Raw genomic sequence first — 26,938 nt, forward strand, 5'->3', positions numbered from 1 at the left:
TAAACTGTTGTATGCGGCGTACCTTGTGGAAAATCAGCCAATTGTAAACCAGAAAATGGAATAGAGTTCCAACAAAGCACCTCTATTAAATGCTAAAGCTACAGAAACACCTACTGTATGCATCGTATCTATAAGAAGCGTAACAAACAAATAAACCTTGGAGAGAACAAACCAGCGCATTTTTTAGAAAAGCATCGCCAGTCAGATAGCTTTTACCACACGGAAGGCCGTGTGCTTAATCCTCGGCTTACTAACTGCATCGCGGTTTACCAGTCCAGCTATAATAGATTTTTGGCCTAGACAAACGTCACAATTTGCACCGCAGCAATGTCACTTCTCCAACCGGAAGCTAGACAATGCATCCATTTCCGTTTTCGCCTGCCTTTCATTGGAACGGGAATGCGTTTAGTAGGAGCGGTTACAACACAGACGACCACGGCAAGGTGTCGAGGCTACGAAAGCCTATGAAGCCGATGAGCTAAGTAATATAAGTAGACGCCTCAAAATTGTTCGACCTTATATGAAATTCAAAGTCTTTCTAATGTACGACATGTATCTCATTTATGCAAGCTTGACCTGAATGCACTCGTAGTTTAATATTCGAGCTATAGTTATCAGTATTCGCAGGATCTTTTTCAAACTACACATAACAGCATTTCTTTATCACTATTTCACTAGGGGGTTTGGTTAATTGCCACATTGCGTAGACCAGTGAGCGACATACCCCTGATATGAGATAGCGGATGCTTATCCGTTTTATTTTCCGGTTTTAAATATACCCAGGAATTTTGCTTCTGGTGGATTCCGGTGGCCTAAAATCTTCTGAGGTGTATCTAGTGGAAATTTTCTAGAATAGCATTTACCCAGTTATCGCAAAACTAATATAGAAGTTAAACATTATACGGCGATTGGGATTTCATCTAAGTTTTCCACATTCTATGTTTATGTGAGTTTTGCAAAGCACTAATAAGATGGTACTGGTTACCTTTTTACAGGACCGCAAATATCACTACTTCCTTTATGAACCCGCCGAAGCCTATCAAAAGCAACTTTTTCCTTTCTAAAAAAATTCACTAGAATAAGTTCAAACTTTATGTTGAACCTCTACTCTTCTGAGGTAAGCGACAACTAATAATGCTCTCTAGTAAGGCTACCTTAAGAGAGCGTTCCTTTAGGAACGTTCAGCCCTCATTCGACAGAAAGGTCGAACAGTGGTTCACATACTCTAAACAGGTCCCGTGTGGCTTCTCAGGGTTTCGGCACCACGTATGATAAACGTCGCCTAAGCGCTGCGCTGATTAGAGTTCAGGTCTCTACCAGTTATTCGAGCTTGAAATTCAATTCCATTTACGGGCTAGAACTCCGTTTCATCGCAATGCCAGGCAACTCCTGCAAATAGTTATATAAAACAGGCCAAAAAAGTTATTTATCAAGTGCAATTATTAAGTGGCCTTTTTTTCAGGAAAGTCACTCGGTGCAATTAAGCTGCGGCTTTCCTGTTCACAATATTATGAACAAAGAGATAGTGCATAGGAAAGGGCAGTTTACTTGCCAGTACGTAGGTGACGGAATCAAACCATACACGTTCTAAACTCATCTTCAAAAAGGTTTACTTCATTTTGCATTACTTTTTTTCTTTTACTCTCCTTCATTTGGCGCTAAAGTAAGATCACATAGAAATATGAATATTACGAAACAATTCGTGATGGCTCCTATGCTCTGTGCCGCGTTTGCGCAAGTCTAATTCATAACGTTCAACATTATGCTCCTAATCATTTGTGCTAGGGAATTAAGCAAAAGGTTAGTGAAATGTGCAGGGCCGAGAGTCTTGCCGCCTGGTAGTCTATCTTCACAGAAACAAGACATCGATGTCACGGCACCAACGCGGACATCTTGTTTGGAGAAGGCAGCCACTGCAGTTTATGGCCTGCTAAGGGAGAATGCTTTGGCCGTCGGTGTACAACGAACGAGGCAAAATGTAGAAAGAAACCAGCCCCAGTGATTGAATGATCACAGCCTGATGATCCGTCGGAACGCGACAGAATTGCACCGGCGGGAAGGGGAGAACCGCAAACTAGTACCGCGCGTAAAAGAGCTCGGGAAGCAAACAGGCTCGCCAGGAAAGGAAAAATAGGAAAATAGGCAAAAGGAAGAGGAGAAGCAACAAAAGTGCGAGTTGAATTTCGCTATTAGTAGTGAACTGTGGGAGTACATCGCCCGCCACTATAGTGGACATAACAAGGGAAAGTAGTTTAGAAATCAAAGATTTTGTATGTAGTATACATAGCATAACCACAACTCAATGCATCTATACCGCACACATATGCTAGTGAATGTACAAAGCTCACAGCAGCAGTAATAATATAGTATATATCGTCGCCATTGACGTCAAAAGTGCGTTTGCTTATAAGGCTATGTTGTTATAGTTAGTGCCGACTGAAGTGAAAACGCGAAATAATCCAAAGCTATTTTTCTTTTTAACTATATGTGCAAAAAATAAATCGCGGTTTCAGTTTTTTTGCCGTGTGATGCCATCGTTTCTATGACACGAGATGTTCATTATCGGTTTGTCTTTGCTTTGCGGCCTCGTGAAGGGCTTCTAGCTCGCTGATGTGATGCTATTCGATGACTTGAAGGTCCCTTGCGTTTTTACAGATATTACAAGCTGGAACATTTTTACTTTTCCTTTCGTACAAAAAATTGTACATTTTATGATTACGGAAAAAAGCTAACCTGATTTATGTCGGTCTGGACTCAAATCGTATACTGATTTAGTAAACAAGCAATCTCGTTATAACGTATTTTGATAAATTTTAACTGCAAGAAATTGCTCTATTAGGGCGCACTAATCTACATCGAGACCATAAACTATTGATGATCGCAATGATCATAATGTTTAAAAACACAGGTCCACTTCCAATGCACTTCCTTTGTTTTTCAAAGTTAAAATAATCACACCTCCCAACCAGCAATGCCATTGCAAATTTAGTTTTATCTATATAAAATTACTCTATTTTCATATCTCTATTTTATATGTTATACCCAATTTCGCCGATCAAAAAAATAACTTAAGACATAAGGTTGTCTGAATGATGTCAGGCGAGTGTGGGTCCGACCAGGTAAAAAAAAACTTTCCACATAGCATGACGCTATTTATATAAAAGCCGAAAAAATAATATTTTTCATTGTCCTTAGACTGAGCACTATTGATATGTCTTCATCCCTTTAAGCTCATCCTCAACATGAACATGAATCAGTACTCGCGGTACCCGTATTCAGAGCGTTACTAGAGTTCAATTCTCAACTATACGAAACTGTTGCTCAATAAAACGAAGCTTTATTATAGTTCCTGCGCACATATACAATACATTTCAAAGTAGGGATCAAGCCGTACAAATTTCAGGTCTTAGAAGGCACACCGGCTATCTATTATTTAAACAAATAATAATCTGGATTAGAAACGCAATAGTTTCCTGTCTCGTATAAAGCCTTTATTTTATTTCTATGTTCTGGAGAACCACATAAGTACGTTACTACTGCACAAGTATATGGAAAAAAAGTCTTATATTGTATTATATCGGTTGCCCATTTACCCTGTGCAAACATTTTGTCATCGACCATCAGCATTGACATAAGCTACTATGGTACTTAATAAGATCTCTAATATGAGGACCGAATGACGTTCAACAAAGCATAACTTGAAATACACTGTTAAGTGTTTGTTTCGTAAATTTCTGCCTGGTTTGTTTGTTCGTTACCACCTGAATTTGTAACGTCCAATACGTTTGCGTTCATTCGATCGTTGGCGGATCCCGTCCGCCGTGTACTACTCCGCATACGGGCTTTGGTGCGCGTAGTAGTTGCTTGCATAGCCATAGATGACAGAAGCCAGGTATATAATTTTCAGCACTCTGCTCATCTATAGGTGCTATTGCTTCGGTTGGGACATCGCCATAGATCATTTAAATTGCTGTTGCTCACAATACACTTTTATTTTAATTACAAGGGAAAATTTCACGCCATATTGCTGAAACGCACGCACGGATTTGACCAAGCTAGTGATGCAATAGAACCATGAGATACAGGAGTGAATGAGATTCGTCAGTTGTAGAAGAGGGCTAGAGTCAACGAGGCCAAAGATGCTATGCTTTAAGTGGTTTTAAACAGACAGCCAAAATAGAAAAAAGAAAACTAATAACAGTCTATATTTCGACCTAATCCTCCGCTTAGAGTTGATGAGGTACTGACCATATTCCTTATTATTCCTTCCCTTAAGTTATTTCCACAACTATTGCGCGATCTAAACTTATTAACAATATGTGTGCATCGCACATGAGCAAATGAATCCGTAAGCATGGTTTTCCTTGTAACTTCTCACCTCGCTTTTCATATGGAGCTATAAATCTTTAAATTTTCATATTCTGAAAAGTGCCCTTCAATTCAATACGTAGATAAAAACTACGTCCAGCACCAGTATCCGTACCCGTAAGTAGATCATGTATTGCCTCACATTAATGGCGAACAAAATATGAAGATGTTTGTCAAAGCGAAAAATAGTCACATGATGGTAAATAAAGTACAACCTCATCAAATCCTTTTATTACCTAGAGTAAATCCTATTCATTCACTAAATGGGTTTGACTTGTCTACAAGAAAAATTAACGATGAATTAAACACGTAAACTAGATTTAGAGCAATAGTTGTGCGTGAGCCTGTCGCATGTTCGTGTCTGAGAGTCGTCAAAATGGTAGTGGCCGCCTATGCTGTTAAAGTGCATAGTTGGAATGGGATATAGCAACAACAGGCTGTGTAGACGTACTTTGTTCGATCTGAAGCGAGGGCCCTCCGTCAGGCCTAGGACATGGTCTACGAAGCTACTATTGGCGAACAATCTGGCTTCATGTTCTTGTTGTCTTTTTTCCTAGATTTATTCTGCTTCTAGCTTTTTTTCGTGACCCTCTCCACTTTAACCTCCACTTGCGCGCTCTCACAGTCTTAGTTAACCCGTTTCTAAAAGGCGGCGGAGTCCGGGTATATCCTTCTTCGGGCGAGAGAAAACCAATTTTTGCCGCTTTCGTTTGTTTTTATGCGGCGACCTGCGTCTTCAGTGGTCGCGGAGGTCGTGGAAGTCTGTGGAAGAAGTGGGTGAAGACAAGATGGAAAAACGGTGGAACAGGCGCCAGTGATGGTGGTGATGCCAGAGATGTCTGCGTTCCATCGACTACTTCGACTGCTCCGATACAGGAGCTCTTCTTTTCCATCCGCATTCGGCTATTGGCAGTAGCCATCGCCTTGCATCGTGTCTTTGGTTCCCGATATTGTATTGCCAGCTCGCTGCCATTTTGATCCCCACAGTCGTTATATTAGAGGCGAAGATAACTGTCCTGTAGTCAGTACACATGGACCACCGACCCATCCACGGACCAGTTAACCACGAAAACAAGATAACATTACACGTGAAGCAAAAGTACCACAACGCCGCTACCAGACGCGGTAGCCGCTTTTGCCTCCGGGGCCGCATGGCTGCCACAGTCGCCAGTGGTTCCAATAGAAAAAAACTAGTGCAACCAGCGAGCTCAGACCCCATTATAAGCTATCCTCGTCGGGCTTTACACGACTGCGTTCCATGAAGGCGCTGCTATTAGAACGACTAACCGACTAGCTAGCTCGCTCGAGGAAATGGAACGGGCGGTAGGGAGACGGGGAAAAAGTGTGTACTTAGTGTCCTTGATGACAGTCAGGCGCGTAAAAATCCTCATTCTAATATTACCCAGTGCTTGGGGGTGCGCACAGATTCGTACTTATACGCATCTTGCTGCTGAATGGTATGGTAGGGTGCCCATGAGCAATGGGCTATAGCAGCAGTGGTTTTGGGCTGCAACTGTTGCCGTCACGGCTTCTATCTTCGCTACAGTCGGGGAGAACATAATGGTGCGACGATGGCCTAGAGCATGATGCGAGAAAAGGAAGAATATGGGATATGAACTCAAGGAACTGGTATGGACTTTTAGGAGAAACTAGGGGTTGTCCAATGGCGGAACAGCGCGAGGATGCAAATCATGAAGAGAGTTTTTCATCAAAATTAATCGTCGGCTCATAGTTTCCTTTACGCTACTCTTTCTCAGCATTGCTTTGGACATGGGAGGTACGTTTTTCCCGCCTGGACGGGCTCTTTGCGAACAGGGATAACTTGCCATCTTGTTTTATTCGTGCTGGAATCAGAGTGGGAACGTTGGATGGAGCAGCGGTAGTGCATACAAGAATTCGCAAAAGTACGCTACTTTTGCTGCCAACGAACCACGGACAGAACAGCTTCTTAGGCCGCTAACTGCTTCTACTTCTAAAGTATCAGCTCTCTCCCTGCATATGACGACAGCAGTTGTCGAAGCGCCATCGCCTATCTGGAGTTGCGCCCCGCGACGGACTGTTTTCTTTGACTGTTAGAAGAAACGTCGCAGAGAAAGTTAGTGTTCGTTATCTTGCCGCGCCGGTCAAATTGTTTCATTTGTGGATCCCTCTTCTTGCTCAGTAGCAGCTCGGCCTCGTTCGCCCACTCCAGGCGATCCTCATTTCTTGGCTGTGCTCTTTTAGGCGCCTTAAAGAAGCACGTGCTTTACTCATATTTACTCATATTACTCAGGCTGGGTCGACAGACAGAAGCGGCAAACAGCGAGGGCGACACGTCGGCAGTAGGTTAGGTAGGCTCGAACACATTTTTCTCTCCTTCCCCACTCATTGTGGGCTGCGGGTACTTGTCTAGTACATTGCCCCCCTCCCCCCGCTTTTTCTTCGTTCTCATGCTACCAACAATACTCTTCAGCCGTCGACCGCTTCTTTTCTTAGGCCATTACAAGAGCATCAAGCGCGCTTGGTTGCTCGCCCTTTACCCAAGCAGATTGAAGAACGCGTTCTTGATGTCAACGCTAGTGGCAAGCGTGCCCAAGCAAGCTTGACTGTACGAATTTTTTTACACCTAGGACACAATTGCCCAGTCTATTACGATGACTTAGAAGGCCACATATTCTCCTTACGCTGTTTTGCATACCCGTCGGCAACATGAAACCACCATTCTTGGAGACCATTTTATTCTCTTCGCAAACGGTGTGTTATCAAGCTAGCACTTAACACTGACCTACTAGGCTCTGTTTCGTATGCCGTTTGTCCTATAGGTAAGATCCATTGCGTAAATTCTTCTATGTGTATGATTTAAGTGTTCTAGACGTATCCTTCGATACGACAGAAGGCGAGATAGGTGTCATCAGAGCCTTTTTTTCTATCAATAATACCTGAGCAGGCTAAGGAAATACAGTACACTAGTTCTAGTTACTAATAATCATGATAGGGTACATAAGTTATTAAGGGTGAAGGAAAATAATGGCCCAACCAGTTTGGCTTAGAAACATTGACCTTTTTTCTAAGTAGTTCCACATAAAATGCTAATAGATAGTAAACTCTTACTTTCGAAGCTTCTTTACAAGCATTGTTATCTTACATGTACCACGAGTATAGACAGCCTTTTGTTAGTGAAATGCTAACTGGTATAGATATTGCATTGCTATAGAACCGTCGAGTAAAAAAAAAGTTCATGGAGTCTCGAAAGGCAGTTTCGATGTCTTGTTGAGATTTGGGTTTGTTTATGTCGAGATTTTTAAAAAAGCGGTAGTCTGCGGATGCAATATCTGACGAGCATGGTAGACGACAGAGACTCTCCAAGCGTGAGCCGAACTGTGTAAAGTTGAGCGTTTTTCGTTGTGTGTGGACAAATTTTCAAAATTACCACTCCGATGTAGCATGAAATTCTGCCTTCGGGCGGGTCGTACTGAATCTAATATACTCCAGTAGAACTATGGATCAGCGGCGTTGTCATACCAGTAGCTGTCTTACTTTTCCTATATTTTATTAAACAGAAGACTTACACAGCAAACCGTACGTCACTACAGTGACAAAATCGAACTTCCATTCGTAAACCACCAGATTTTTATGACTATCAGACCAAAAGTCCGAATGTCTGAGTATATGGGTTTGGATTCTAAAAGGGACAAGTGCACCGCGGAAACAAAAGCTTATCATGAAATATTGCGTCCTACTCAAATAGTTTCGTCTCATGATGACCTAACGTCAATGACCTAACGAGTATACATTGGTTTATTAATATATAATTGTAATTTGTAGGGATTAAAAACGTAGCAGTGACATAACAAAAAGTCATATTATGATTCAATGAATAAACGGAAGTTTACAGCTTTATAAAACCAGTGCGAGTAACTTTGGAACGTTCCCCGATGCCAGCCAACGTCAAACGATATATACGTAACGCCGCGTTCAACCTAGAAAAAAACTTCGGTGGGCTGTTTATCATAGTTTAGATCGTTGATTTGCTACTTGTCATATTATACGAAAACCAATTTTCTTTTAGAATAAAATAACGAAACATAGCGTATCGTTGTAGGAATTTGAGAGAATACCAGCTATTGCCAGCTTTTTCCGCGCCGGACGAACCAATATCAAAAGTTTTTTTGTTCAAATTCGAAAGTGAACGCCATTGCCAATTTTCATGTGGCCTCTGAAAAATATTCTCACGCGAAAAACGGAAAAATCCTCAATGGGACTTAGCTTTTATTCAAAAAGCTTGACAATCCGTAAAAATGACTTAACTGGCCAATTTTTGATACTGATAATTCGAGATGAACGGCTGTTTTATCGGACAATTCAAATGAGCTTCGTTAGCGTTTTTTTTTTAGCTCCAACAAGTTAACCCTTACTAATACCGTTTGATGCACGCTCGATATATAAAGGCATTTGCTAATTAGAGAAAGAATATTTTGAAAATGATAATTTAGTGGTTTAAATCCCAAAAGTGTTAGTTGTGGTGGATGATGCTAATATGTGTTTTTCTTTAAATTCAGTCTCAGAATGTGGACGCGCCACATTTTGATCGCAGAATGATTTCCTTTTCTTTTGTTTCACTACATCGCTCCGTCTCCCAACAGGGCTTAACGACGTCAAAAAACATGGAGACAGCATTGGACCCTTAGTTACTCCGAAAGCTATCATTGTAAGCACGAAAAGATAATTAAAGTTTGTTTTACAACACCAATCCATCAAATATCGCAACTATGTTGAAACCTTCAAATGTTGCGTCTGGTCACATTTAGCAGGCTGCGGTAACGCTGGCGGCAATCTGTAATCTATGTATTTTCCTTGTTATGTTACTAAGAGTGCAATTTCATTTTTTTGCGAGATTTCGACCTTGAGGCACCTATTTTATCATACCCGATAAAATGCTCAAAGAGATGCTTAGTGTTTAGGCATCCTGGTCGCTTCACCTGATGGCTTCGATGGGCCTAATCTATGTTTTCGATGATCCTCTCATTAGGAGTACCATCGAACAACGATAATCGTCGTCCGGTCCATTGGAACCTCACATTGGCTATCAAACAGTTACGTTCGCGATAATTAAGCCGATAAGCTTTTTCCCTGTGCTTCTAAATTATACATCCAGCATTCGCCTATTCCATTTGAATAGTTTATCGTCACATAATCACTATCATTCCATTAAATTCTAATCAAACCGGTCCTGCTAGCTGGAATCCCTTCCTTCGCGCAGAAATGGCTCAGCCGGCCACGGGCTTGCCTTGGCTTATCCGAGAGCTGAGGCACTAATATGAGCTGATGGAACCTGCGGTCTTCTCACTGTGTTTCTGACAGCGGTTCCCTTGGCCTTTTGGTTCTCAAGGCACTCTTTTCATACCAGTTAAAATCAGCCAGTCACGGTCATTTCTGTTCCTACTATGGCTTTTAGTTCCATGACACGGGAATGGATCCATAAGATCTTTTGTGAGACTAATCGAAGTGACCTTCATTAGGCGACGATATTTTTCCGCAATAGCCTTTCGCAGTTCTTGTCAAGCCAACCGAGCACATCAATCTACAAACCGTGCTTAGGCTTGTCTAGAAACCCGTAAAGTAACAGTAAGCGTTTAAGAAACGAGGGACAATCCGTCTGATTGCTATAACCAAACGGTCCGTGTGGTTGTCAAGAAGGACACATGCAAACACGGGGACTATGATGCGTTTAGAAAATGTTTAGCGTATTCTAGTAGTGTTTCACAGAGCATAAACTGCTTAGAGGGGTTTGCCGAGGTTTTGAGGTGCAACTGTATATGATGAATTTCGAACATAGCGCTTTTAAAACCAAATCATTAGATTTCGTTAACAAATTAGCCACGGCACTCTGAGGCTGACTAAAACATTTACTGGTCGAAGATTGCGAAATATCAGCCTCTCTATCAATCAATACGTCATTAATGTAGAAAGTGACATTAGAAGTTAATAGCTCATTTGCATAGCGTACAACGACTCACATATGTCAAGGCCTTGTATTTTTTTTCCTTTACGCTATTGGCGAATTTAATGTCAAGGTGTAAGGAGGGCAAAAATACTTGGTCACATTAATGTTTTATGCAGGTCTACTTGTGACCGTCGGTGAAAACTGGATTGAAGAAAGGATGTATTTAATTTTATCATATTTCTCTCTTAACCATAGGTACACTAAATGGACTTCTAGTTTTAGACCGTACCCTGTTTGGACACGAATTTAACCTTGAGACAGCGCCTATTCTGAGGAGCTTGCTCGACGGTGTAAAACGGACCATGTGCTGTATGGAATAGCCAGCAGGTCGACGTACCGAAGGAAGCATGATCCGTTAACATCCGAAGCATAAACCTAACGAAAGAGGAAGGATAGGAGGAAAAGACAGCGCCACATTGTAATGAAAGATGAACATATCCGGATGAGCGTAAAATGAAATCCTTGAATGGACCTTTAAGATTAGTGTTGGAAAAGCAGTCATTCGATAACCAACGCAAGCCGAAGGAACTTCTTCTGAATTGATGCAAACTATTTAGGTTGAAAGCCAGTTTACTTACCACACATACCAAAGTTACACAAATTCTACCATCGAAAAATCTGAAATACATTTCTGCGTATATTTTTCGCGTAGCAATTTTTCGTTGCTGCCACGTCAGCTTCAGCCGTTGCCACCGCTCTGGTCGTTCTTCCGTTTCCCCTAGAATTATACCATTTTTCATCCGTCCTTTCCACTAAACCTGGCTATGTTCTGTTCAGCTTGTCGCGAGATTAGGGCCAACCCAGATACCTCAGTGGGCCTCGTTGACCGTCGCTCCTTAATTTGTGGATTCGCTTTTTCAGCCTAACCGCCGGGGTGGTGGCGAGTACTGGCTTTTCGTTATTTTCCTTGACTTCAGCCACAGTCGGCCTTCAGTCTCAATTGGGGAATGGAAAAATAAAGTCTGCAAAGGGTGAGGAAGTCTGTTGTGCTGCCGCTCAGCCTTGTCCTTTTTGCGTTCGTCATTATAGTAACAAGAGCTATAACGGCCGTAATTGTTGCTCTTTGCTTCCTATTCTCCGCGCTCTGTCGTCGTCATCGTGTGTTTTTTTTTTTTTTCGTCTCTTGAGGGACCCACTCACTCGCTTGTGGAAATTACGCTTCTCACGAGACGGGATATTCGTTTATCCGAATGGAACAGCAATTCGGGTGGAAATGGAAGATGGAAGAGCTGCTGCGAACGACGTACAGTTACGCTTTGAGACGAATTTGCTGAATGAGCCTTCTGCTTCAGCGCAACTACGATCCAAAACATTGGGCGTTACACACCTCACAGAAGTTATTAATAGCTTCCTACATGTAAGCCGGTTTATCAAATAAGACATAAGCATCTCCTTAGATGAACACCATATTATTCCAAGGGTCTACTATCATATGATATTATATAAGTTAAAACATAGTTCGTAACGTTAGCTAATATTTCAGCAGATTAATAATAATTACAGTTGTTGTTGTTATTATTATTATTGTTGCAATAATTCGGCATTGCGAAAAGATGTGTGAATTCGTCTAATTCAAATTATTATTCTATAAATGGTTTTATGAAGGTTTGAATGAAGAATGGTTTATCTATGAAGGCATAGTCCCAAAATTTGCCTAAGTCAACCGCATTTGCCCACTTAAATCTCTCCAAATATGTCTCATAAGTAGTCAATACACTTCTGACTAGTTGGAGTGAACGAGAAGAGCGTAATTGTGCAGTGTGGTGGCCGCTGACACTGTGGCCTATCGCAACTGGCCTACGACACTGTCGCCATTGTCGTTCAAGACGCCAAATAACCTTCCCCCACCCGCGGTGTAACCGACCGTCTAAGACGAAACCTAGAAGAAAGAGAAAAAGACACAAGAATTCGAAGAACAGCACTAGCGCAGGGTAACGACGCGATGAAGAAGCCGAACAAGAAACAGAAAGCGGAGTCTACGTCCATGAGGGACAAGAGGGATCACGTAGAAAAGGAGCATGAATCGGACGAAGGATAATGCTGATCTAAACATGCCACCGAACCAGCGATTTACAATGTGTTAATACGCCCAGCAGCTCTGCCTGAAGACCAATGGGGTACTGCCAGCGATGGCTAAAAGGTAGCTAGCAACTGACTGGTTCGTTGTCAGGCAAGTTAGCAAAGGCTCAGTTGTTGCTCGGCCAGCCGAGCACTGGCGGAACCGGTCAGGCCAATGCTAAATGAGCCTTGAAACAATATTGGATTTATGTCCCACCCGCCACCCCCCAGCTGTTGGTTAGATCATAGCGTGGCATTGGCTGAGGCGATCTGCTTCATATAAACACGTAGACTCACGCATACACAGTGAGCCTTCTGGGCCGTGTCTGCCAAAACAAGCCCAACCTGGGTAACCCGTCCTCCAGCAATGGCCACATTGTAACGAGCCCGTCGTCCGGGCCATCTATACAACGAAATTATATCGCCACACATGGCTAAGCTCATATATATGTAGATGCTTGCGTTCTCGCCACTTTAGTGTGCCACATAAGCTCGCTTTTACTTTTACCAACAGGCGAATCTCACTTTGCCTGAAGAACGTCCTGTGCAAATTACTGGTTCGCCGGTTTGCGAGTAGCAGTATTTCGAAGGGTTAGGCACCAGGTAGCGGATTTCGTTGAATCACAGTTTAAACGATCTCTAGCTCGCCAAGAGGTCATTCTTCGCTCTAATTTTACTTTTGTCAGACGCCTGGTCCAATCATTTTCTATGCTGCTATCGTGATGGCGGATCTATGTCTCTATCACACAGTAGTAGCACAAGGTTTCCTTTACTGCCTTTTTCTCATTCTCTCACTTGCTGTATTTTTTAATTTACTTATTTTTGAAGTTTTTTTTTCACTTTAATGAAACGCCTTCTGGTCCTGACGTCCACAAGTCTGCTCAAGGATAAAAAAAAATAGCGTCATAAATAGGTTCCTGGGAATGCTGTGAAAGATAGGACACTACAAGTTGATAAAAAAAAAATAAAAAGAAAGCATGGAAACCCCAAAACGTTTTTGCATTTTTCTGCTTTTTTTTGGGTTTTTCTTGCCACCTGAGTAACTTTATTATGACACCAGCAGAACGAAGAGTGATAAAACGCGAGACAGGGGGATATCGTTGGATGCGATGTGTAAATTAAACAAGTGTGTAGACGCACAACAGAAGAACGGATGCTAGGAAAAGTGTACGCACAAAATCGCTATTTTCTAGGTAAGATCTGCAGAGAAGCTGACCGACTTGCTGAAGTACACTAGACGGCCGGACCTATGAGTAGATGGAGCACGCTAGATGGACAACAGCCCCTTTTTCAGGTCTTGTCCTCCGACCACCCCTCTCAATAAACCCTTTTGAATTCCACTATATCTCGTTCGACGTTATTCTCATAGTTTTCAGTACGTAGTATTCGCTTTGCTAGCATAATGTTTTCAGAGTGTTTTCGGCTTTTTTTCTGAATCGTTTGATTGACACTGGTCTGGCTGCCGTTCTTTCATCGGCCCTGTGGCCTTAGCGGCATAGTGAAGGCCTGATGTTTGATGCTAACGTACCTTGATACTCGTTATTCAGCCGAAAGACTAAATACATATGGACGTAATTCGTAAATATTATAGGTAACCTACAGGATCTATAAGATATTTGTAACAAAGCACCAGCGGTGAAATATATCATGGGCTTGAAGTTTTTTAGAGAATTACTTAGAGAAGGAAAGTACCGCAACAGAGAGTGTCATTAGAAAAATATATTCTGTCAAATAGAATGAGAGAGAAATCTTACCAGGGTGGTAGAATAACACAACGTCCCAATAGTGATTCCCTGTTTTTCAACTACTCACTAATTTATATTAATTGTTGGCAAAATAAATACTGTTAAGTACCATCTGGTAATCTCTGCAACCCGCTTTCGATGGTGAAACAGCGTTGATATTTTAGTATCTCCTTGCCACTAACTGCTGCTTACGCCCATAATGCGAGAACCCCTGTTGAGCGCGCTGAAATGTACTTCTCAGAATCTATACGTCAAATCAGTGCAAACAATATTACCAGACTATCTATAAAATTACCTTACCTTACGTACGAACATGTCCTCACGTTTACCAAAGCCATCGTTGTTGACAACTCGTCGCAAAGCTACACCCCCAATGGCTCTTTGTAGGTAAATTGTTTTTTAATTGCCTTCATAATGTCTAAGTTATATAGCAAATATAGTCTAAAATATACTATTTTGATAGCATTGATAACGTGGTTTATCGGTTAGAGCAATTTGGCTACAGGGGGACACGTAATATAATTGACATGCGACCGTAGAACCAATTATTTTTAACTAATTTTAATCTTCTGATAGCATTTTATCATTTTTTAATCAAGAACTCACTTGAAGCATACAGCTAGCTATCTTATATTGTTAGTGATATTAATTATTATCTTAATAATGAAAATCACTTGCACGTTGAACGTAAACTAAAGGGTCTCGTCGTGTTACCTAGGTTCATCAAACTTTAGAATAGTTTTGGTAATAAGACGACTTCTAAAAGGCCTCGATGCAATCGAAAAACAAGCTACACGACAGACACCTTATTAAGCCTGCCGCCTTTGCGAGAACCGCATTCATACTTTTCCGCGTTTTCCCTAGGCATCTCAAAGAGCTCGAAGGTGCGGAAGAGATTTAATTACGAAAACGTAAAGTAGAACTTAATTGAGAATCTGTTTAGGAAAAGCCTTTGCACATCGTTGCCCTAACTATTGCTATTTTTTTAGTCCTGTTAGAAATAGCTGGCATATAAACATAGAACCGGCAGCTTCAGCTCGAATGATTTAACTAACTTCTTCTAAAGGCTATCGTGTCATGCAGGCGCAGCGTGGAATGGCCAAGTGAAGATGAGTGTACCGGGCATATCGTTTCTTGACTTTTCTTACACTACTGGTCAATCCAATAGGAAGCTCGCGTGGTCTGACAACCTGCTACTTGAGCTTACCTTGCCCGCATTTTGCATCATAGAGCTCAAGCCCCACCCCGGTTCTGGTACTCGTTTCACGGCCACAGCGGTGGTCGGCCATGGCCTCTTCCTGTCCTACCATTCGCTGCTACTGCTACTTTCCCTACTACTGTCTGTACGAATTCGGCCGAGCTCATAGAGTGCCGTGGCCTCTGTTTCTTCATTTCGGCAGCTAATAAATGTGGCAGAAGTCGACCAAAGGGAAAAGGACTCTCGATATGTTTGTGCTATTCAGAAAGCGGACGAGAGTGCGCGAGCGAGAACGAGACGTGTTCTAAGCTGTGCAAACTTTTTATTACGCTTTCAGTAATTCCGCTTGTCGTCCAACGGCCTGACGCATCTGACAGCATGTCAGTAGTCGTAGTAAAAAGAGAAATACAGCGTTGACTCTACACATATGAATACGTTCCAAGCGATATCAATTTGAAGGACAGACTTCCTACCTGTATGTATCTCTATGTTCGTCTGTAAGTACAAGGCAGATCTGATTTATTTCAATAATAATTACATTTATAACTTATTTTGGATACGTCAGCCCAGCTACAATCTAGTCAAAGAAATTTTGCTAAGTGCAAATCACTTTATGGTCCGCCAACTTAAAATGGTTTAAAAACAGTGACGATTTTGTTTGGGTTAAAAAAACAAGACGTGCAGCTTCCTATTTTGAAAATAGCGTAGGAGAATCTGAAAAAACGGTCATAAGCATACTATAATTCACACCGTGGTTTAGGATTACTAGTTTACATAAATGAGAGTCTATAAACGCTAATTCGAGACATAGCCTATGTCACACATCTGACTTACGCAAATTGTAAGACCAGAAAGAACGAATCGTGCGATATCTTTGTCGTAAGCTTTTAGTTGGCTGATATGAGCTTCCATAATCTACGAAGGCGTTCTATAAGTTCCGATGTCATCCTAACCTGCGTCTTAGGTAGAAGATACACGTGTCAATTTACTATTGTTCATAAAGGTCGTCTAAGCGGAAAAAACAACAAGGCAGGATGGTAACTGTGAGCTTTAACAGAGCAAAGGAGCAATTTACTTAAAGGAGTTTGCTCTCAGCGATTTTCGCCATGGCGCAGTGCTAATGCGTTCGCCTACCAGCCGAAAGGACGCTTAATGACAAGGTGGTCGAGATCTGAAACCGAGCGTTGACAAAAAAGTCTAGCCGTTTGAAGCAATGCCTGACTGCAATACTAGACGTAAAATATGCAGCACTTATTTAATATGTGTTCAACGAGCCGAGGAAAGACGGGCATAAATCAAACTTTGCCTATCAAAAACATTGACCTATTTAAGGTGTTCAGAAGGCTAATCCTGCTTTCGTTGTAAGCGACAGTACTAGCTTATTAGAACGCTAGAAAAACATGGCGAAGCGTTTTTTTTACGTTCTGCTATCGCGCAGTGCACGGTTCCAACTTCCAGAATGTCTCAGGCCGGGTAGTTGGCGTAGACAACAAAGAAAAAAGCCCTTCTATTATGCTAGATAGGAACATCAATGAGCAAGGGACGCCAGCAGATAGTTCATTCGGTACGAATTTCATCGAAACGGTTTGCGACCGTTGATGACGAAATGTACTTACAGGTTACGCATATTCTCAACATGTAAGCAGACGCGATGAAAACGGCCAGTATGCGTTCATTAAAATGAACCCTTAGGTGACTTAACGGATGGCAAGCTAAGGTTATAAAGGTTATTTTAAGCAGATGGCGTATTAGCTTAGCTAGGCGCATTTTTTTCCATGTGTCTGCCAACCTTCCGACTTGCTGTGATTTTCGTTATGGAAAAACCTTAATTAGTATTCGAGTATTTCTTTTTAGAAGTTAAAAGTTTATCTCCTCACTAAGAGTTTGAATTTTAAAGCTTGAGATATATTTAGATGCCAGCTGGGACGACTATAATTTAGAGTAGCGTCCCTTTCACCTTTAACGACCATTCCTAACTATATATCGTCACGTTTTAAAAGCGGTCTTACAACGACTAAAGGTAAACCATCCCCGGGGCGATCAAAAACAGACGTCACATCATAAAAAAGGTCGACTATTTTAGAAATTCTTATAAACAGTCAAATGAAGTGGCTGAGATTACAGTGGCCCTGGCATGATGGCCGAGTGTGGAAAACTTGTATTTAGAAGATAAAAGCATACTGTAGGAAATTAATATATAGTAATTCATGCTCGCATATTTAGTTGTTAGAAGAGTGAATACTCCATAATAAAGACAAGTCAGTCGTTTACAGGACGTCAACGGGATCGTTTGTTCGTTTAACGATGAGAAAAGCAAGCCCACCCCAAAAATGGCTATTCTTCATCCAGCCTATAAGCTTTTTGATGATCTGCAAAAAATGGGAAACCAATAAGACTTGTCTGACTCAGTGCTTCAAATCATGCAACTATAAGAAAAACGACCATGCTGCCTCATACTTGTAAGTCTAAAAAATGTTGACAATTCCTCTATACCAGTCGTCCCAGTTCCCGTTATGCCCTTCGAAGTAATCCCTGCGATATTTAATGCACGTATGCCACCGTTCTTTTGCAGTCCATAAAAAGTTTTTGAAGTTAACTATAGGAACCGACCTCAGCTATGTGCTCGTTTTTTTTTTGCATTTTCTCGATTGCCCTAAAGTTTTTTCTCGATTAGGCGTTTCCTGAACGTCGTGAAGAGAAAAGATCTTAGACGGCAAGATCGGGGGGTGGAGGCAACATAAAGATCGAGTTTTTTTTTCTGAAAGAAAAAGTGATGCAGGCAGCTATCTGTGAGCTGGTGCATTATCATGCCGAACAAATCATAAATTGTTCTCTAAAAAGTTCACGCTTGCTTTGGTGAATAGCGTTACGCAACCGTTTCAGGACCTCTTCGTAATATTTCTTAGTAACAATAGAATAACTCGACTTACCAATTAATTAACTTAATTAAAAGAATTAAGCGGGACTTACCAATAATAAAAAAATATTGCAAAAAAAGGCTTGGCTTTTGGCAAGGACAATTCTGAGTTTTCTCTAAAATAGTACTTAAAGAATGGCATCTCTTTTTCCACATTATACCTGTATAACAACATCAAGATGCGGACGTATTCGAAGAACTTTTTCTCTGAATATAGTAATGTGTTTCTTGTTATTTGCGCGTCTGCCATTGCTTGACATGCATTCTTCTGGCCTCGAAGTTATCCCTAAATGTGGTTCGAAATGAGACCCAAGGTCACTCTAATCACTTGGCATATAACGAATCACACGTTCCAATGCTCTGTCTTTCGTAACTTGTGATCGATACTAACCATTCCACCCTAAGGATGTCGGTCTTTTCCTTGCTAAGGAGATTAATGCTGCAATGACAGCTCTAGTCGCCAAGCCCAAACCAGAGCTGAATGAAAAAATTTAACTGTCATTATTCAATCAGGCTTGTCACCTAATGGCTTAAAAATTTGCCGAAAGTATCTCGAAATGTAAGGATTAACTTGAAGGGTCTCGAAACGATAAGTTCACCATGAGTTTAACTCCAGAGATTGAACTAATCTTGTTAGAAATGTTCCACTCTCACTCCACTAAAAGACACTCTCACTAGGTGGAACGTATATTGAAACACTAGACGACTGGCGATCAGAATGGCAAGACGAAGTACGGCAACCCAACCAATGTTCTTGCAAGGCCGCCGTATGTATGTTCACACAAACAAAGCCATATTCGACCGATTGTAGGTCCGTAAAAAGACACCACTGTAGCTCGACCGGTAAAACCCTTCAATAAGCGAAAAGACGAGACATACGAAAAGCGAAGTTCTCTACTTGTAATTTCTAATAGTCAATGTGGGTGTGAAATATGGTTAAAATAATAATATTATTTTACATATACAAAACTTGACATTAGACCTTCAACGATGCCTCGGCAAGCCTTCAAGACTAAGCTACCGCATAAAACGGAGTTCGGTTCATCAGACCTATTTTCGATTCCAGTGAATGGAATCTGGGCGCGCACATAGTTTTTCTAAAGTATTCACAATAAAAACGAAAGTAATAGTGAACATTGCTTCTGTTGGAGGCTACTCCGTTGGCGTTAATTGGGATCAAAAAAGCGGCTTACTAACTTTGCTTGGTCGATAATTAACGTGGAATATCAATATTAATCCCAAAGCACCCAATGCAAGGGCCAAGTACTTGGCTATCACGAATAATGAAGCCTGAGGTTGCTTCTCCAATACATCAGTGACAAAAAACGAGTTCATGCAGAATCGTCGTCGCCCTTAAAGGCCACTCATTCTACGTGAATAGCAAAAATTATACTATAAGAAAAACGTGACACAAGATGTGACCGAGTGACAACAAGGTAGGTCAAAGCAACTTTAAATCCTTTATACACAGTCATTGAGTTCGCCCAGTAGTCTTGCACTGATTTTTGGCCTCGATTGGCTATTAAGCCTTTTAAAGAGAATTACCATTATCGTCAGTCAACGATGCTTGTGTCATTTTAGAAGGTATGTGGATATATTCTAGCCAAGTACAGATGCATCAAGCAATCAGGGGAATGTCCGCCGGCGATGGTTAGACACCAGGGTCAATTTTTATTTCAATGTCAATGGGTAACGGTGGAGCTATCGCATATAGGAACAATACTGTGGATGGACATTATTCTAAGGTGTTTTCTAGCATTACGATATTATTTTACGCACCAAAACTCCCTAAGAAGTTTGCGTTGAAGCTTTCATCAAGAGTAATAAACAAATTCCTAAAATGAGCATAGTATGATAAATGTTTCCCACTGGATCTCGTGTTCTCCAAGAGCAAATTTTGTTGTGTTTTTGAGGTTAACGCGTATCATGGATCATCGAATATTGATTATCATATGCACTCCGGAGAAAATTATCGCAACGGCAGCTTCAGCAAGGCTACAACGATAGACCATATTCGTAGCACGACTTTAGTACAATACTGAATATAGAAAATCATGTAAGCATAAAAAGGTTCATTTTTTTTTTAACTTGCACCAAAAAGCCAACATTTAACGCCAAGAAACGCAGAGAAAGTGCAACAAGTCGCTGCATCTTGAGCAAATCAAAATTTTAGCTACCTTCCTGGACGAGTCTGAGAGCCACGTCCGGAACATGCCATGAGCGATAACACGTCTTCATCTGAAGAAGCTACATGAACGTGCACTTATGACAAAAGCCACGGTGTGATCACTTCTATGCTGTAAAGATAGAGGCATCCGCCAAAGGGCGGGTGTGACAGCCGGATTTGAATAAAAGCAGTCAGAAGGTAACTTTTAACAACATAACATATCGGCCATAGACCATAGACCTATGGCGAATTTTGCCAAGAAAAAGTTGGTCGATGAATGTACCCGAATGGATCTTGGGGGGCTTTACTTAGACCCGGCTGGTGCTTGGAGAGAAATTATGAATATTGATCATTAATGCTAGGATCTATGTACTAATGACAGCGGTACTATAGTCCCCCATGCTTCAGTCGAATAGCTACGGAAGACGTTTGCCGGCTTCAGATAGAGTGCACAAGTCCTTGCTTCATACAGGCGACAACAACGTACCGTTACAGAGCTCCAGAAGCTTTTGGAAAAGTCAGGAGTGACGTACGAACTACGTGCTCTGTTTCTTTTTGGGAATTACTGCAATAAAGCGACATTGGTGGTACGAACAGTAAACATATCAATTAAACACTTGTCGAAATATGAATACAGTCACAGTCGAGATAGTGGGATTGAAAAATGCTTTTTGCACTCGAACTGGGTCCTTCTGGATGACGTTTGGGAGAAAAATTCGAGATCGAGTAATATAGATTCCTGAATAATCTAAAACTAAGGCAAGAAACGAGTCGCCCTTATTAAGCGTTTTAACCGTTCTATGTGGAGAAAAACGGTGCTCATACGAGCTTAATCAATAAAATTAGAGAAGAGTTCGTCAACAAAAACATTTCTCCATTTAACATAGATATATAATACAAACTAAGTAATGCTGCACCAAACTCAACTTAACGCTTAGGTCTAGATTGAGATTTGAATTAAATAAGCAAAAACGTCAGCCGCTTCGGGCGTATGCGCGCTATGGCCTGCGCAAGCAAAATTTGCCACTCACCCAGAGAGGAGGTGTGGTATATCAAAAGGCCTTCATCGAGCGTGCGGTGGAAAATCACAGATCAGCTTGAATGATTATGATTAATTTTTTATCGATGTGTATCATATGACCTCAGCTAACTACTTTGATAGTTGTAAAGGAATAACAAGCAATCGTTGCCCAGCGGTCGCCACACGGCTGCTAAGGAGACAGCACAGGCAAAGATATGTAAAACGGCTACTTGTAAATAATACGGTGCTTAGTAAATTAAAAAACAATCGACAATATGCGTAGAAAAGTAAGGAATAGTATCAGCTAAATGTTATTCGGGACATTCGGTCGAAGTTGTAATTCGGACACGTGTTTCATTCGCGTGTACTGAGGTATAATTCACACTCTCAGCAAGGCTTTTCAAGCCGTAGTACTTATAAATGCCACCCTTTCTCTGACTCTGGTAGTGCGGTGGTACTTATATTAATATCGGATAATACGACTTGATAAAGTTAGAAGAATGCTTTCAACTTACAAGATGTGACAAGCTACGCCTAGCTAATTGTTCCAGGAGCGGTGTTACTTTAGAGTATATATTACTTAAATTACGCAGGGAGTCGTCTTGGGATCCGCTTTCATATTCAGATAACCCAATTACCTGCGCTACGAGGTGCCCACTCTCAAAGATTTTGGGCTACGCGCGAGTTCGGACCCCAGAGTAGCAGGTAACGATGTTACCCTTACACCAACCTTTAGGTGCGTGTTACTAACCACACAATGCCGTCACGAACGACTACGTTTCACAGGATACGGGCAGGGACAGTTTAAAAAGCGGCTAGCATATCGCAGTATCCAAAGCTATCATTCTTTCTCCAGTTCTTAGCAAGAATTTAACGCGTTCCGTTGCTTTATCCCGCGACCATATAGAGCAGGTAAAGATGTGACGATGAAGGAACAGCGGGGAACTGCAGTTTCTGGTAGTACTCAAAAATAAATGTACAAGAGCTTTAAGAACAATAAAAAAAAACTGTTGGGCGAAACAAGCGCATAGTGTTTAGAGGCGAAACATAGAACGGAAACTGCTTAAGCTATTGATGGCCGAAAAGTAGTAGAAATCGGAGTTAGATGATATTTAGACTGTAATTATTTGTGCTTTTGTCACTAATCAAGGGACAAATGAAACTTTACAATACGTATTTTATTGAAAAGAGCCCTAGCTCAGCTGAAATTGTGTGTATGTATGTATGTTATTGTTGGGCGAACGTCTTTAACCGCGCAGTTAATCATCGCACCTCTAGATGGCTACTCAGATTGTAATAATAATAATTTTCTTTTTAGCACTGTTATTTAGCAGTAAGCTTACATAATATTGCTACTGGTGGTGGATAACTTCCATTAAAGTTTATTTGGATCGACTGTGTAGTGCAGCTACATACCCGAGAGATAAAAAATGTCAGCCAAAGTGGAATACACTATTAGCTTGATGCATGCCTATGATCTAGGTCGAATAGCATAGTGAATGAATAATCCTAGTTATTTTCTGCCTAGTCATTACGGTGCACTTATGACGCTGAACTTTTTCGAATAAATTTGTCATACCCATCCGTAACATACGCTACCAGAACATTGCTACACCATCCCGCGAGCACATAGGTTGGCGCAGTACTGAAAGGCTTCTCGATGATAGCTGCCGATGCCCTGATGAAGGATTAATGGTAGTCTGCAAACTTATTTTTTGCGTCTAATCTAATATAGTATGTAAGTAATGCAGATGTTCCCATTTCTATCAGGACTGATACTATGCATCGGCAAATACTTTTCCCAAACATATTTGAATGACCGTCAACCGTTTCAGCCTCAAAACAAAGACGACACTAGCCGCCCTGTGCGAACTTATTCGTAATAGATTTGTTTATTTCAGTCTTCGCAGCGAAATGCCTAAGCGTGCACAGGTTGCGCCACATGGTGTCTACACCAAGCGGCTGTTAAACTCTGCATCTAAAACCGGTAGCGCCGCCTGGTGACGCTAATGTAAGTTTAAAACGAGGCCGGGTACTTGAGTTGCCCACCTCACTCGACAGGTGGCACTATCAGGACTGTTCTTGTAAATATGGCCAGTGCAGTTGATGATCCAAAAATGACTTAACAGAATCTACTCCAAATGAAGTTCCATAGAATAAATTTAAGAACTCATAAAATCGTGACGACCGGGCCATTTGTGCTTTAATGGCTGCCCGTCAGGCGCACATATTATAATATATAAGGACACAACAAATTAACTTGGATTTATTTTTATTTAACTTAAGCTTAGTTGAGTGTATGTGCCTATTTTAATAAGTATACTAGTTCGATATTTACTGTTCGACCTGTTAAACTTGTGAAACTGAAGAACACATAAGGTGGCCCAGGTCCAACACTGGATGTAGACATATCTCTTTTTGTGCAAAAAGAGATCATCCATATAAAGCAATGCAGAATGTAAAACTCGGTACATTTATTTTTTTACACCAATCGAACCCAGTAATCGAAGGTGTATGTGTATTTAGCGAGTGCTTATTGCTAACTGGAGACAGCCTGCTGTGAACTGAAAGCATAGAAACGTTGCTGAAAGACATTACCCTTCCTTTCTAGCGAATAGTAGTGAAAGTCCTCCTACTGCTACACGACTTCAGGGTCTGGGTTGTGCAAGAGCCTTGACTTTCTATCATCCTAATCGTCTGATAATTGTTTAATCGTAAGATCTAATCACTCTTGTGAATCGAGACATCTTCCTGGATGGTCGCAGCAAGGTTCCAAGTTGAAGGCTTCATTACTTTGTTTACCTTTAGCGTTATTGCGGGCTTCCGATACCTTGGAATCGGCTAGTAGTCGATATGCTGCCCCGAATTTAAGAAGGTAACGATTAAAGCGATAAAGTTCGCTTGATGGCTACGCTGGCCTCCTTTCCTTTTTGTTGTTGTTTCAAGATTGAATTGTTTTGATTGATACGCGATCTCATATGAAGGAACTTTGACAGGTTAAGAATTATAATACTTTCATGAGACCGCTCCAGAGGAATGACGCAGACTGTGTGTAGCCGTCTCCATATCGCACATTTTCTGCGAGATATGCTGCTGCTGACAAGGGCATTTAAAAGCGTGTCTGAACTTTTTGCTTTACTATTCAATTAAATTCAGGATGTCCGGACGAAGGTGTAATGTGTTGACTAACTTATATTTCTTGAAGTCTTTGCTGAAACCTTGCTGAGATCTTTAAAGTTAACCGGAGAACCGTTGTTATAGCAAACTACGCTCAAAACTCTATACAGTTGGACGTGATTGTGAAGGGTTTGAAGAAGTATTGACAGTTGGCACATTACAGTCTCTTAAGTAGAAGGTCTTGCGATAAATAGTCAACTTTAACAAAATACTTTTCTAGGTTCTGATTCATAGAACCTAATGGAAAGATCTCCCTTGCTATGGTTTTTAGGAACTTTGAGGAATCTTTCAAACGATCTTGTGCCGGTCCTTTTTCATGTTGTACCAGCTTATAATATTCGTGCATGATTAAACATTTAGGATCCACAGAATTTTTCATTCGGGAATGAAATACTATTTATTGAGTCTTAGGTATTGCTCTGTGATGACTCGGTCAAGACCGGTTACTTGTCATTGTGGAAAGATCAGCTAGTCTGAGCTCTCTCTCTATATGTATATGCCTTTCCCGCATGGTAGCTAGTCTGATAGGCAGTTTTACCTGCAATCATTGATCCGGGATGGTGTGCTCGATTTATCTGACTGTACTACGCAACGTCGCGTCGGTTAGTAGGAACTCTGTACTTGACGAGTGCAGAAGCACATCCGAAGTACTTGTGTAGTACGCGCTTTGAGTCAAAACTTAACGCCAGTGCCCACGAAAACATGTTCCTCAGGCGGAGGCGTGATTATGTTCTATGCTTATTGAGAATACCGAAAAAAGATCCGTTTTTACTGCAGCCCTACTTAATAATACTTAGACAAACAAATATTGCTTGCCTGTGTGGACTCATTTTTGCTGGGTACCAGTAAGTGAGGACAACGTATATGCAGTAGGATTCAACTAAGGCTAAAAACTTGCATTAAGGTAATAGGCTCGGCGGGCTCAAACTTCTCATGTGATAGCGCTACTGTAAATACGACTCTGCATATGTTTACGCAAAATGTTTCTGATATTCAAGTGATTATTTTCTATTGAGATCCTTTAGTGGGTTGGTGCTCCTTGACAGGTTCAGTATAAAGCTGTGCACATAGTTCAACATGGCTTGAAACTGAGAGGTTCAGTTATGTTAGTCCCAATACCAGGACTTTTTACGATTTAGGCGTGTGCACCCTAAAAAAAATTGATGTTGCTATTTTGGTGAGCTTGGGACCTATTTTGTTGTGTCTGTTAAAAATGGCTTTTAGCCTTTGCTAATGGCTATATCGCCTCCAAATAGCGAAAGTAGTTTGAACTTTCTCTCGGATTTGCCGGATGCTACACTTCACTTCAAGGTGTGCAAAAAATTCAGGCTCAACTATTCGATTGATCATATCTTGTTGTCGCTGAGGAGGGTATTCCTTTTTGCAAATAAGATCGCTCAAATACAGGCGGACACATATATATGTTTAGACCCGAAAGAAATCATGAGTGACACCGCTGCGAAACCCGTTTTGGTTGCATTTTAACACCATAACCGCTTTTTGCTCCGGACACTTAACCTGTGAAGGAACGAAAAACTCGTGAATCTTTCTGTCGACTCCTGAGTCACGCTTTGGTACAAACCGTAATGCCTTCATACCGAGCAATGCTCATCAAGTTTGTATTTAATGCATATACATGCAATAGGGAAGCGGTTATCTCGTTGATGGTTTTGTTTAACTCGTAGTCGTACTAAGAGGTCACTGCAACTTTTCTTAAAAGTTGCAGTGACCCCTTAGTCCTTAAGTAAGATGCCCATAAATGGCTTCCTATACACCGGTTAAAATGGTGATCTCGACGGCCGCATTTATAACATTGCATCTCGTTGGCCGTATGTGCTCCACCTTCAACATTTACACTGCCAAAGTCCACAGTTAATGAAATTCACATGTCCAATGGGTGGCACAACAAACAGACTACAGACAAATGGCGTTGATTCGCTGGCTCAAGGTTTCGCTCGCGGTTAAATCTATAGTTGTCGTCGTTTTATCTCTAACCTCATACTGAAAGTATCCATGCTTTGCCTGTCTGTTCCTGGTATCAGAAATATGTAGCGACATTCAATAATACCACTTGAATGGTCCGGGAATACTCATTGGAATCGATTTAATCTTAGGCTTGCGCCGGTTAAAGGTATTCGATAGTTCTGAGCATCCGATGTAATGGCGATATACGGAGCGGTGGTGCGCAGACTGATCTGCATCGACGAATATATAGAACGCACGTATACCTATGTAACACTCTATTCGCGCCAGCTTGAAGTGCAAGCTTCTCAAGAGATAAGCTTAACGATCATTTTATCACAA

At 41.3% G+C, this 26,938-nt stretch overlaps 1 protein-coding gene and 2 long non-coding RNA genes across 5 annotated transcripts in view; 2 read left to right on the top strand and 1 right to left on the bottom strand.

The window, feature by feature from the left end:
- Nucleotides 1-26,938, top strand: part of Ptp69D (Protein tyrosine phosphatase 69D) — a 577,123-nt gene that overhangs the window by 222,017 nt on the left and 328,168 nt on the right. The gene's annotated exons all lie outside the window — the stretch shown is intronic.
- LOC147756135 (uncharacterized) overlaps nt 1-26,938 on the top strand; it is a 207,929-nt gene that overhangs the window by 147,571 nt on the left and 33,420 nt on the right. The window lies entirely within an intron of this gene.
- Nucleotides 9,796-11,058, bottom strand: LOC111250186 (uncharacterized). The gene is made up of 3 exons (XR_002673213.2): nt 10,930-11,058; nt 10,581-10,726; nt 9,796-9,951 (listed from the first exon to the last, which is right to left on the bottom strand). It is a non-coding gene; the product is annotated as an uncharacterized LOC111250186 (long non-coding RNA).

Source organism: Varroa destructor, unplaced genomic scaffold (assembly GCF_002443255.2).
Source record: "Varroa destructor unplaced genomic scaffold, Vdes_3.0 BEIS01000004.1, whole genome shotgun sequence".
Lineage (NCBI taxonomy): Eukaryota > Metazoa > Arthropoda > Arachnida > Mesostigmata > Varroidae > Varroa > Varroa destructor.